The sequence below is a fragment of the Zonotrichia albicollis genome, chromosome 36 (assembly GCF_047830755.1).
Source record: "Zonotrichia albicollis isolate bZonAlb1 chromosome 36, bZonAlb1.hap1, whole genome shotgun sequence".
Lineage (NCBI taxonomy): Eukaryota > Metazoa > Chordata > Aves > Passeriformes > Passerellidae > Zonotrichia > Zonotrichia albicollis.
This window is the reverse complement of record NC_133854.1, coordinates 1,274,063-1,287,943: the sequence shown is the minus strand read 5'-3', so window position 1 is coordinate 1,287,943 and position 13,881 is coordinate 1,274,063.

The window sequence follows — 13,881 nt, the reverse complement described above, 5'->3', positions numbered from 1 at the left end:
TTTGGGGATTTGTCCACCCTGGTCTCCATCCGCAGCTCCTTGTCTGTGGGAGGAAGGACAAAGAGAGAATGACATTTGCCTCTGTGCCAGAGGGAAGGGGAAGGAGATGTCCCCAGTGCTTCCCCAGCAGGATGGCTCTGGCAGTGGGGTTCTCCTGCAGCCGGGGGCCCGGGGGCCGTGCTGGGCTGGGAGATGGCGGAGGAGAGAGGGGGAAAGGGACACTGACTTCCTCCTCACCCGCCTGGGTGTCGTGGAGCAGTCACAGTTTGAATAGAGAGGTGTCTGCTAAGGAAGGCAAGAGCCTCCCTTGAAATGAAAAATGTAAACAACCTCCTTCCGAACTGTTATAATTTTGAAATTATGGGGCTCTAAGGCAACAGATATGGGAATAGGAATAACAGTTATTTAGCAGGAAAATTAAAATATAAACACAATAGTACAAAGAAAAATCACTGACAGATTCAGAATACGACCTGACACCCTGTGGGTTACAGTGGCGGTGGCAGTCCCAATAAATGGTGGCTGTATTCTTCCTGCAGTGACAGCTGTAGTTTTGTAGAAGCAGGGATCCTGTAGAAGGGTGGAGTTTTCCTCTGAAGATCCAGTGGTGGTGATGTTGGGCCTGGTCTTCCTCTGGGAATCCTGTGGAAAAGGCTGACTCTGGTCTTCCAGCCCTCTGATTATATCCAGGTAGGAATGCTTGGCTCCTCCCTCTGGGCGGAGCTTCTCACAACGGGATGATGGAATTTTATCAGTCATGCAGTGGCACTCAATGGCCCATTAAGAGAAGATATCTCCTGGGAGGGAGGATGGGTTTTGGAAGAGATAAAGAAAACTGCCCAATTAACAGAGGGTAACTGCCCCATCAGATAGGAATAGAATACACCCCCATGTCCAACCTAAGACAGCTGGGAAATGCTTTGCAGCATTCTGTGTCTGTGTCTCTGTGTTCATGTGTACTTTACACTCAAAGTCCCCCAAATTTTCAAGAGTTTTTTCCCAGAGGTATTGTCTTGTCCCTGTGTCCATCTGCACCTCCCTGTGTCACCGTGTCACTGTCACCTCCACACATCTCTGAGCCCACTGGCACCTCCCAGGTTTGCACTGAATCCCTCCCTCCTGCCCTCCACCACCAGCAATGACCATGGCAGGGAGCTCAGAGCAGGAGCAGCCAAGCCAGGGCTAATGCCAGGATCAGGAGCACCTGGCAGAGGCAGGAGGAATCCCCCATGCCAAGGGGTGCAAGGGGGGCACCCATGTCCCCTCTAAGCCCTAGGGCTACAGACCAGGGAGGAAATGCCTCAACTCCCTCAGCTGAATTGATCCCCTCAGCCCTTGGCCCGGGAATTCTCTGGCTGGAGGACAATCTCTAGAGGAGAGTTCCCACAAGGAAAAGAAAGGAATTATTTCTTCCCTTTCTCTCATCCCTTCGCCCCTGTGCTGATTTTCTTGGCATTTCTTAGCAAAACCAACAATAAAGTATCTGGAATGAGGTGTTTCCCAGGATCAGTTCCTAAATAGGGCCAAAGGAAGGTTTTCTGACAGGGAAAAAGTAACAAATGTGGGATTTGTTCAGACAGTTGAAAACATGACAGTTTCTAAGCACTGGAAATCCAGAGACTCTAACAACAGAGTTTGCAGTTGTAATGGACCATTGTCCTCCCTCTTCCGACTGCTGATTTGTCACATCCCAACTCCAGAGGAGCAGATTATGGAAAGAAGACCTGCAGGGAGTGTTGGAGGCCTAATCCCAGAGACTGGAAGAAAGAGTGAAATCAGGAAAAGATCTCCAGTTGTTTTCCTATCATAATGACCACAAATAGCTCTGCAGTCCATGTGCAATATCCAGATGTAGAGGCACGTTCCTGATTTTTAATGCCAAATTGCAGTACTTTGGAACATCTTTCTGGATTAGAACAAACCACAGGCCAATAATTGACCCACTTCGGTTCCCAAATCAGAAATCATTCAACTTCTACCAAGTTGTCTTTCTCTGCAGGTGCCCCAGATTGCAAGGCAAGATGCATTCTATTTGCCATCTGTATGACAGTTTTCCTTATCTCTTCCACAACCACTCCTCCCTCCTGGGGGGACATCTGCTGATAACAGGCTATTGAATGTCACTGCATGGCTGATAAGAACTATAGCATCCCATTGGGAGATGCTCTGCCCAGATGGAAGAGCCAAGCATTCTAGCCAGCTAGAATCTGGAGATTCTGGAATAGCAGCACAACTTCTCCACTGGATTTCCCAGAGGAATAGCAGCTGCCTCTTCTTCCACTGGATCCTTAGAGAAAGACTACACCCTTTTCTACAGGAGCCTTGCTCCAACAGAACCTGACACTCCAGGAGGACTTCAGCCACATTTCCAATTGGATTGCTACCAACACTCTGACCAACAGGGTGTCACGTTGTGTTCTGACTCTCTAAGTGCTGTTTTAGTTTACTGCATGGTTTATTTTATCTTTTTATTTTCTTCCCTATGAAATAACTGTTATTTCCTGCCCCCATATTTTTGCCTGAGAGCCTCTTGATTTAAAATTCATAGCAATTCAGAGGGGGAGGGTTTACATTCTCCATTTCATGGGAGGCTCCTGCCTTCCTTAGCAGGCACCTGTCTTTCCAAACCAAGACAGCAGGACAGAAGGCACTTTGATTCCTTTGTTCCCAAGTTTCTCCTGATTTCACGACTTCAAATGAACTGGAATGGTCCCACCAGCACAAAAGCAGCCACAATGAGCAGGATCAAATCCCCAGGTCACCATTAAATGCACTCGATCCACACCTTGCACAGCCCAGCAGCAATTCCTGCCTGTGCCCCCGGCTCTGGCTCAGCCTGAGGGGCATCGCTCTGGTGTGTGCGGGGCGGCTCCTGCAGGACACAGTGCTGGGAGCCGCTCTGTGTCCCGCAGCTTCGGCATCTCAGGCACCTCTCCACAGCTGTGGGGCTGTGCCACCACTGTTCCATGGCTGGTGTTCCTGTGCCACCACTGTTCCATGGCTGCAGTTCCCATGCCACCGCTATTCCATGGCTGTAGCTCCTGTGCCACCACTGTTCCATGGTTGTAGCTCCTGTGCCACCACTGTTCCATGGCTGGTGTTCCTGTGCCACCACTGTTCCATGGCTGCAGTTCCCATGCCACCGCTATTCCATGGCTGTAGTTCCTGTGCCACCACTGTTCCATGGCTGTAGATCCTGTGCCACCACTGTTCCATGGCTGGTGTTCCTGTGCCACAACTGTTCTGCCTTTTCCATGCTCACTCCATTGCTGCTCAAAAGCTGTGTTGTTCTGTTTCAGCACAGTTCCTCTGCTCTTTCACAGCTGCTCCACTGCTGCTCCAACACTGCTCATCTCCCACTGTTCCTCTGCTCCATCTCTGCTCCTGCCCTGCACCCCTGCTGTTCCACAGATGCTGCTTCTGTTCTAGTGCTGCTGCCACAGCTGCAGAGTCACAGAGTGGGGAACATTCGGGCAGCATCACTGTGGTACCACAGAGACCGGGAAAATGGGACTGGCACAGCTGTGGTTTCTTAGAGAGGGGAACACTGGGGCTGCCACTGCTGTGGTGCCATAGTGAGGGGATCTTTATGGCTGACACCACAGTGGTATCATACACATGGGAACGCTGGGGCTTCCAGTGCTGTATTGTCATTGAGAGGAGAATATTGGTGCTGCCTCTGCTGTGGAGTCATAGAGAGGAGACTGTTGGGGCTGCCAAAGCTGAGGTGTCACAGACAGGGGATGCTGGGGCTCCCACTGCTGAGGTATCATAGAGAGGGGAGTGTTGGGGCTGCCATCCTTGTGGGCTCAAAGACAGGGGAACCTTGGGGCTGCCACCCCTGTTTTGTCATAGAGAGGGTAATCTTGGGGCTGCCACCGCTGTGGTGTCATACAGAAGTCAATGTTGGGACTGCCAGCTCAGTGGTATCACAGCGAGGGGAATGTTGGGGGAGTCCCTGCTGTGGTGTCACAGACAGGGGAGCATTTGGGGCTGCCACCCCTGTGGAGTCATAGAGAGGGGAATGTTGGGGCTGCCACTGTGTTGGTGTCATAGAGAGGAGAACGCTGTGGGTGCCACCTCTGTGGTGTCACTGACAGGGAAACACTGGAGATGCAATTGCTTTGCTGTCATAGACAGGGGTACATTGTTATTGCCACTGCTGTCATGTCACAAACAGGGGAACTTTGAGGTTGCCACCACTGGGGTGTCACTGACAGGGAAACACTGGGGCTGCAAATGTTAAGGTGTCACAGAGAGGGGAATGTTGGAACTGCCACTGCGGTGCTGCCATAGAGAGTAGAACTTTGGACGGCCACCCCTGTAGTGTCAATAGAGAGGGGAACTTTGGGGCTTCCACTGCTGCGGTGCCACAGAGAAGGGGACATTGGGACTGCCATAGCAGTGGTGTCACTGGGAGAACTTTGGGGCTGCCACTACTGTGGTATCACAGACAGGGGAAGGTTGGGGCTGCCACTGCTGTGGTGTCAGAGAGAGAGGGACGTGGGGCTTCCACAGCTGCAGTGTCACAAAGAGAGAAAGTTGTGGCTTCAGCTGCTGTGGTGTCACAGAGAGGGGAACATTGGGGCTGCTACTACTGTGTTTTCATAGACAGGGCAAAGTTGGGTGTGCCACCGATGTGGTGTCAGAGAGATTGGAACATTGGTGCTGCCAGCACTGTTTTCTCATAGAGAGGGGAATATTTGGTCTGTCACTGTGTTGGTGTCATACAGAGGGGAACGCTGGGGGTGCCACCTCTGTGGTGTCACAGAGAGGGGGAAGAGGGGTGGCACAGCTGTGTTGTCACAGAGACAGGAACACAGGGGCTGCAACCACTGTGGTGTCATAGAGAGGAGAATATTGTGGCTCTCACTATTGTGGTGTCACAGAGAAGGAATTTAGGGCAGCCACTGCTGTGGTGTCACAGAGAGTGGAATTTTAGAGCTACCACAGCTATGGTGTCACAGAGAGGGGAACATTGGAATTGCCACCCTTGTGGTGGGACAGAGAGGGGACCGTTGGAATTGTCACTGCTGTGGTGTCACATAGAGGGGGGGACATGGTCCTGCCAGAGCCGTGGTGTCACAGAGTGGGGAACACTGTGGCTGCCACCCCTGTGGTGTCACAGAAAGGGCAATGCTCGGTCTTGAACCACTGTGGTATCATAGAGAGGGGAACGTTGATGTTGCCACCTCTGTTGTGTCACAGACACGGGAACACTGCCAAACCTCCCCTGGTGCTTTGCCCACTCCTGTGCTGCTCCTCTGTGACACTGCAGGGCCTCCTGTGGACATTGTCACACTGCAGGGTCTCCTGGGGACATTGGCACACTGCAAATCCTCATGGGACTACAGGGGCCGTGTGACACTCCAGGGTCTTGTGGAATCCAGAGACTCCTTTGGGGCCCTGGGCTTCCATGGAACCAAGAGGAGACTGTGAAACTCTGGGGCCTTCATGGAACCATCCATTGTGATACCTCAGGGCCTCATGGTTCCCAGGAATCCTCGTGACACTACAGGACGAAATGGAACCAAAGGGACACTGACACTGTGGGTCCTCATGGAATCCAGAGGCCCGTGTGACTCAGTGAGACCAGTTAGAAACAAAGATCCTTTGGGATACCTCAGGGCCTTGTTGTTATCCAGTGATCCTTGAGACATCATGGGGCCTCATGGAACCACAGGGACCCAGGAACACTGATGGCCTGGCAATGTCACAATGGCCCCTTGGTTCCCTGCAGCCCTGCAGTGTCACAAAGGCCTCTTGTTTCATGGTGTCCACAGTGTTACAATGCTTTGCTTATTCCATGAGGCCTCATGGTGTCACAGTGGTCTCCAGGATTCCAAGAGTCCCCTCAGTGTCACAATGGCTCCCTGGTTCCATGAGGCTGTGAAGTGACTTAATGGTCTTTCCATGGTTCCATGGTTGCATGAGGCCTTGCAATGTCACAGTGGACCTTTGGTTCCATGGGGTCTCACAGCGTCACAATGGCCCCTTGTTTCCATGACACCCCAAAGTGCCATAGTGGTCTCCACAGTTCCATGAGGTCCCTCAGTGTCACAATGGACCCTTGGTTTGATGGGGCCTCTCAGTGGCACAATGATCCCTACATTCCATGGAGTCACACAGTGTCAGTACTGTCCCCTTGGTTCCATGAGACCCAGCAATGTCACCGTGGTCTCCATGGTTCCATGAGATCCCAGAGTGTCACAATGGTCCCCTGTTCTCACAGGGCCCCAGAGTGTCACACTGGTCCCTTGGTCTCACAGGGCCCCACAGTGTCACAATGGTCCCTTGGTCTCACAGGGCCCACAGTGTCACAATGGTCCCTTGGTTCCATGGCCCTGTGCTGCTGCATTCCCCCCTGCCCTTCTCAGGCCGCCCTGCCAGCTGAGAAATGCTCCTTGGGCCTTGGCCTTGGCCAACAGCCCCTGGGCTCAGCTCCTCTGCAGCTCATCACAAACACTGTCTGCTCCAGGCACTGCTGCTGCCCAACCAGCTCCTGGTTCCTTTAGCAGCAGCCCTGGGAGCTGTTTCTGTTCCCTCAGTGGCACAACATCCCTGTTCTCACACTGCCAAAGAAAGCTGCTGATGCCAAGTGTGGCCAGGATGAGCCATTGCTGGGACTGGAGCCCCTCTCTTGGGGCCCTGCAAACAGCACTCCAAAAGGAGCCCTTGGAGCTCTCCTGGGCCAGCGACTCCCTCTGAGTGGGGCCTCTCCAGCCGTGAACTCTCCCGTTTGCTGCACTCGGGGATCCTGAACAACCACAGAGCCTGGGCCGATCCCCCCACTCCTCCAGGCTCAACCCTTTGCCCTTTGCTGGGGAGATGCCAAAGAATCAGCAGTGAGCATTGCCTGCCCTCAGGGGAATTGCTCACAGGTGCCTTGCACTGACTCTTGGTATCTGTGTGCACACAGGAGTGCCTGTGCTGGGGAAATGTGGCAGAAATGCTGCTCTCTGAGGGGTTGGAGTGCCTTGGATAGCTGAGCCAGTCAGGCCTGTAGGTAAGGGTGAGTCACAAACTGTAAGCTAAGTTAAATGCTGCTAAGAGTTTTTCTTTTGCTAAGTAGTGAAGTTTAACATAAGTTATCAGCTAAGCTGAATATTGTGAAGTGTTTTTCCACTGTAAAATCACTAAGTCCTAGGTTATACATAAGGTTAAATACTGTCAAGTGTTGTTCTATTGCTAAATGCTGAAGTCTAAGGTATCAATCAAGGCCTCTTAAATTTGAGTTGTGTTTAGCTTTTAGGCTGCATTCATTTTATCCTTGCCCTCACTGTCCTTTAGGCACACATTCAGGTGCACAAATTTCGACAGTTCTTAGTTAATTTCTGGTTTGACTGCCTGGATTTTGATTGGTTTTGTTGTTGCTTTGTTTCCCTGGTGTGCCTGAAGTGTCCAGTCAGGTGCAGAGTGACTCTTGCCAAGGAAGTCTGTGCTGCTGACCCTTAATATTCAATCTGGTTTTTGCTGCTCCCTTGCTGGGGATTTTCCAGCGCTCTCAAGGCCTTGTTGGTAGCAGGGTGAAGGAGCCCTGGCCCAGGCTCTGGCCCTGGGGGACGCGGGGACGCTGCCAGGGGGTCCCTGTCCCCCTGTGCCACCCCCAGGGCCCTGGCCCCCCGTCCCCATGTCAGGCTCTGGGGTGGAACATCCTCTGGGGGAGGCTGCGGGGCCGGGGGTACCTGGGGGACAGGGGGGGACCCCACTATGCAAGAGCAGGGTTTGACTGCTCTGGGGGGAGCTGTGAGGGGGCCTGGGGCAGAGTGACCTCCCCAGTGAGCTCACACTGCCCCAGTGATGTCACACAGATAAATGTGATGTCACACAGCCCCTGTGATATCACACTGCCCCCTGTGATGTCCCAGAGCCAACTCTGAGACGCCACGCTATGATGTGATACAGCTGCTCTGTGACGTCACAGAAGTCTCTGTGATGTCAGAAACTCACTCCATGATTTCACAATCTCTACTGTGATGTCACAGCCTGCTCTATGATGTTACACAGCCACCCAGTGTTGTCACAGCCCACTCCCTGATGTCACAGAGCCACCTTCTATGATGGCAGGATCTACTCTATGGCCTCACACCCTACTCTATGATGTCACAGCCAGCTCTGTGATGTAACAACCCCCCTCAGTGATGTCACAAAACCCGCTCTGTGATGTCATACTGACACTCTGTAAGGTCACAGCACATACTTTTACCTCACTGCCAGCTCTATGATGTCATGCAGCCATGCCATGATCTCACAGCCTGTTCTGTGATGTCACACAGTCCCCTCTATGACACTGTAGCTGCTCAGGGACCTCACACAACAAACTCTGTGATGTCACAGCCCCATCTGTGACCTCACACAGCCCACTCTGTGCTGTCACACAGCCCCTTGCTGACATCCCAGCTGCTCTGTGGCTCTGTGACACAGCCACAGAGGTGCTGTGGTGACACAGCCCCCTCTGTCCTAGGGGGCCATCCCACAGCCCCTGCCAGTGCTGAGCCCCTGTGAGCTCTGTCTGTGCCCTGCTGGTGTCCCTGAGGGGCCCTGGCAGTGCCCCAGCCCTGCTGGGCTGTGCACAGGAGCTGCTCCTGGACAGAGCTGTCTCTCTGCAGCGCTGCCCTTGCCAGGAGCTGCCTCTGGGCCAGGAGCCCGGCCCAGCTCAGCAGCACAGACACAGCACCCGGATTGTAATGAGCCTCTGGGGCTTTGGTGCTCTTTGCATCAGACTCAGTCCCTCAGAGTGTGTTTACAAAACTTCTCAAGAACTCAAAGTTCAATTGAAACACTGAAGATGCTAGAAGATTTAATGGGTCCCACCGAGGGACAGGACTGAGAAAATGTGCCCAGGTTCCAGCTAGAGCAGAACCCTGGAAGCACTGATGACAGGCAAGGACAAGCAAGGCAAAGGTGTCTCTGGTGCTGAGCACACCTGGATGTGTTTGAGGAATGCAAAAGGCCGAGGCCTGAGCCCCAGCCCCTGGCCAGGCAGATCCTGTCCCTCCCTCCTTGCTCAGGGCTCTTCCCGGGATGGGCACTGGCATGTGGGGATGTGCAATGCCAGGGGCAGGAGCATGGGGCGGCCCCTGCCAGGCTGCTGAGCAGGGACAAGGAGGCAATGAGGCCCCAGCCCTGCAAGGGTCACTTGTCCCCTCGTGGCCTCAGGCCCAGGCCCAGCAGCCATGGCCAAAGTGCTGCCCAAGGTGGCTCTGGCAGGGCTGTCTTGCAGCTGCTGCCCATCCCTGTGCCCTGTGCAGCCCAGGCTGTCCCACGGTGTCCCTACCCTGCGCCTCTGTCCCTGCAGGCTGTCGGCATCCCCCGGCTGCCCCACCTGGCTGGGCCCTTCCTTTGCTGACAGCTCTGCCTCCTGCCTGCCTCTGCCTGCCCACACAGAGCCTTGGGCTGCTCCAGGCTCCTGCTGGGCACGTGCTGCACCACAGCCCTGCCCTGGCAGGGAAATTCCTTTCTGCTGCTGCTCAGGCTGGGCCTGCCCAGCTGCCCTTGGTGCCATTATTTCCTTCTCATGCTTATATCCTCTAGGAAGAAAAGCTCCAGCGTCTCTGAAACCACCCTTCAGCCCTGCCAGGCTACTCCTGTTCTGTTCTCCTTCTCCACCCCACTGAGGCCAGAGCCCGCAGCCTCTCGCTGCTGGTTATGTGATGAGGCCTCCAAACCCCATCTTGGGAGATGTTTGGGTCCTCTCCAAGGTTTGTGAAAATGGAAAAACAGTGGTCAAAGGTATTTTCTCCCAAATCTTGCAGTGGCAGAACAAGGGTCAATATGTCTAAAGTGAATGAGGTGGGATTTACATTTGTTAGAAGGAGGAAATATTTTACAGTGATGAGAGTGGAACAAAACTGAAACTGTTTTTCCAGAGAAGTGGATGTGCCATCCCAGGAATTATCCAAGAGCAGGAGCTTTGTGCAACCTGACATAGGGAAACACTTTCCCTCCCCAAGGATGGAATTCCTGTTGTGTGGGTTCTCTAATGTGCTTACAAGGCTTCATGCCAGAAGGTCAGCTGAGGGCAGCCAGGTTGCTGCAGCAATTCAGAGGCATCTCCCTAATAATTTTAATAACCCGATGATAACAACCCACTGAAACTTGAACAGAACTTGTTCACCTTTAAGTAGTTTAAGCAATCACTATAGGGAAAAATGTATAGAGGAGTATATTTAGAAAATGTTCCATTTCTTCAGTGCAGAAAAAAAAGCACAATCAGTATAGCATATTTTGTTCATCCACTCAGCTGGGCAAACCACTGAACTGCTGCACCAGAGGATGGGCACTATCCCATCCTGTATTTCCCTTTGGCATTCTCTCTCAGAGTGCAGATGAGACAAAACCAAGAAATTCAACTTGAGTCGATCTTTACCTTCAAAGGAAATTCGGGAACCTTTTGCAGAAGCCAATGCTATGCACGTTGATGAACTCTTTGTAGAGGCCAATGCTCTGCAGGTGTAGGAACTTTGCAGAGGCCAATGCTCTGCAGGTGTAGGAATTCTCTGCGCAGACCAATGCTCCGCGAACAATTCCCGTGGTGAATCGCGCAGTGCAGCCGCCTGCAGGAGCCCAGGCTGCGCACACCCAGCCAGGGCCGCGTTCTCGGGCAGCTGAGGCCGCGCCGCTGTCACAGACGCCGCCGCCGCGTTCGCGGTTCCCCGGCACCCGCGGCCCCCGGCAGCCGCCGCCCTTTCCGGGATCCTGCCCCTCCCGGCCCCGCACGCCCCCCCAGGATGCTGCCGGGGCTCGGGGGCTTCGTCTGCCCGGGCTGGGGCTCGGCCTCCCCGGCGGGACAAAGTGAGGGGGGGTCCCCGGGGGTCGTGTCCCCCCCGGAGCGTGTGTGAGTCCCCAGTGTGCCCCCCAAGCCGGAGTCACCCCCTTTGCTCTGCCCAGAGCTCCTGAGCCAGCTCCTGCTGCCCACGGGAGGGGCTTTGGGGAGCCTCCCGGGGACCCCCTTGAATGCCCATTCCTGGGCACTGGGACCCCCCGCATCTCCTTCCCCAGCTGCAGGAACCCCTGCACCCCGTTATCCTGCCCCGACACCCCCTGCACCCCCTTTCCTGGGTATTCTCATCTGGCAGCCCCTGGATCCCCCGTTTCTATGAGCCCGGGGACCCCCGGACCCCATTCCCGGCCAGTCCGGGGCCCCTCATCCCCAGGCCTCCCTTTGCCCGGCGACGGGAGACGTCACTGCAGACTCGGGGCGCCATTGGCGGACAGCAAAGAGCGGCGCCAATGGCGGGGCCGGAGGAGGCTCAGGGGGCGGGGCCGAAGCAGAGCAGCGCGATGGCTCCAGCACTGGGGCTGGGGGCGCTCCTGGGGCCAGGGGGGCGGCGAGAGCTGAGGGGGACCCCCGGCACAGGGACTCTGTGATCGTCCGTTCTGGAGCACCGAGGGGCCCCTGAACCCCCATTCCTTAGCGCCGCCATCCCCCCGCACCCCCATTCCCGGGCATGGGTTCCACCCTGCCCCCCCCTCATCCGGCACCAACAACCCGCGCACCCCCTTCCCGGCCATCCCCCCTCTCCCAGCCCCCAGAGCCCCCTTTTCTTTGACCCAGAGACCCCCTGACCCCTATTCCTCCCTTTGGGAATGTGGAGCAGCGGGATGGGGGTTCCCCTCCCCGCCTCACCATGCCGTGCTTCCCAGAGCCGGAATCCAGCGGGAATCTCACCCTGGTGCTCCCTGTGTCTGTCCGCGCTGTCATCGCCGCTGTTCTCCTCATCGGATTCGGCGTCTGGAGGCTCCAATCCGCTTCCCCCCAAACCCTTCCTGGGAGTCACCCTGTTCTTCCCCCCTCCCAAGACTTCTGGGGTTCCCCCATGTCCCACCCAGCTCCCCCCAAACTCCTCCTGGGTCCCCCATAAGCCGCACTTGGGGATTCCTGCGAGTTCCCCTGTGTTCCCCCATTCCCAGGACTTTGCGGCGTCCCCCCGACCTTTCCGTGCCCCCGCCAGATTTCTTCCTCAGCCCTCCTGTGATGGTGGGGCTGGGGGCTGAGTGCTGGTGCCCCTTGCCTGCAGCAGATACAGCGCTGAGGAGAGTTCGGGGGTCCCTTTGCATTTGGGGTCCCCTGGGGGTTGGGGTGACCCCCCGGGCCCCCAGGATCCCCCTGAACACGCTGACGCTGCCTGTGCTCAGTGAGGGGGCTCATTCCCAGCACGGGGTCCCAGCTCTGTCACTGGCATTGCCAAGGTACCCCCAAAACCTCCTGCGACTCCCAAACCCCCTGGAACACCCCAAAATCATCCCTGGGCTCTCCAAAAGCTCCCCAACACCAAAAACCCCATACAGATGCCCCCCCCAAACCCTCCCAGGACATCAAAATTCCCCCAGGAGGTCCCCCAACATCCTTCCAGATCCCCCTGAGAAGGTTCATACCTGGCACGGGATCCCCATCTCAGTCACTGGCAGGTACCCCAAAACAGCCTTGGGTTCCCCCTGGCATCGCCTTATCCCCCCTTTGGACGCCCGAAAACCCCTCCTTGGGAACCCCCAAAAATTCACCATGACCCCCCAAGATCCCTGGTATACACAAAACCTCCCCAGGAACCCCTCACAACAGTTTATACCCAGCACTGAGTCCCCATTGCCGTCACCCAGGGACTCTCAAACCCTCCCGGGACCCCCAAACCCCCTTGGGACCCCCAACATTCCCAGGATCTCCAACTCCCCCTCCCAGGCTCGGCTGTCAGAATCAATGGGAGTGGTGTTGCCCTTTTAGGGGACTTATAATGGGACCCAACCATAGTGGGGGCCCTTAAAGCGGCGATGGTAGAGAGAACCCCAGAAATCCACCCTGGGAGGCAAAACATCCCCTACAGGGGCTTGGAGTGGGGGCCCCATAAAAATGCCAATTAAAGCTGTCATGATCCCCCCTTGAAAAGCGCTTGTGTGGCTGTGGCCCCACAAACACCCTAAAATGGGAAGGGAAAGACACCCTCGAAGTGGTGGGATTTCCCCAAAAAACCCTCAAAAGAGAAAACCTCCACTTCAAAGGGGCCTCGAGGAGGGACAAGATCCCATCCTCTGCTGGGGCCTCTCCCAGCCAGGAACTCTCCCATTTGCTGCCCTCGGGGCAGCCCCTGAGTCTGTCCAAACACGGGAACTTCGCCGTGCTGAGCCCAGATCCAGAGTCCTGACTCCTGCACAGGGCACAGTAAATCCCTTGCTCGCTCACTGCTGTGCATTGTCCCTGCTGAGGCTCAGACACTGGTGAGGCACATTCCCTGCCTTCAGGGAATGCAGGACATCAAGCGCTGCACTGATGGCTCCAGCATTGCTTTCCAACAAAACCAAGGCAAGGCAAACTGTGTGTAGCTCATGGTATTTTACAGTGTCTAAAACTCGCTAAGTCACCGATCTGAGTGGTGAGATGCATTTGGAATTCATGGCATGGAGAAGCAGTGCAACATGGAAAGGGGGAGCATAGAAATAAATAGAGGAAAACATCTCAGATTGTTCCTTTCCATTTTCATTTCACCTCTGGAAAGCTATTTCACTTCCCCAGGAATCTTCTCCACAGTCCTGTCTGCCCTTTTCAAGAACCTTTCCTGGAGAACGAGGTGCAGCTTCTGTCACAAGAGGTGCCCCCCAACTGCAGCTTCTCTTGGCTTTCCACACTGTGAGTGCAGCACGACTTCTGCAGCAAAGCAAGACAAATGTTTGCATTCCTTGACAACTTGTCCTTTCTTTTCCTTGTGGGCTGGGCAGTTGTGCCATTGCTGAGTTTTTCATTGTGCCTGTTCTAACCCAAGAGAACAGGAGGTTTTGTTGGGGACTTGCTGGGGAATGCAAGCCTGACCGAATGCAGAGAAAATCTCCAGGACACTCTGGGAGCTCCCAGGGCTGGGCTTGGGTTCTCGCTGGGACTCTGCAGAGGGC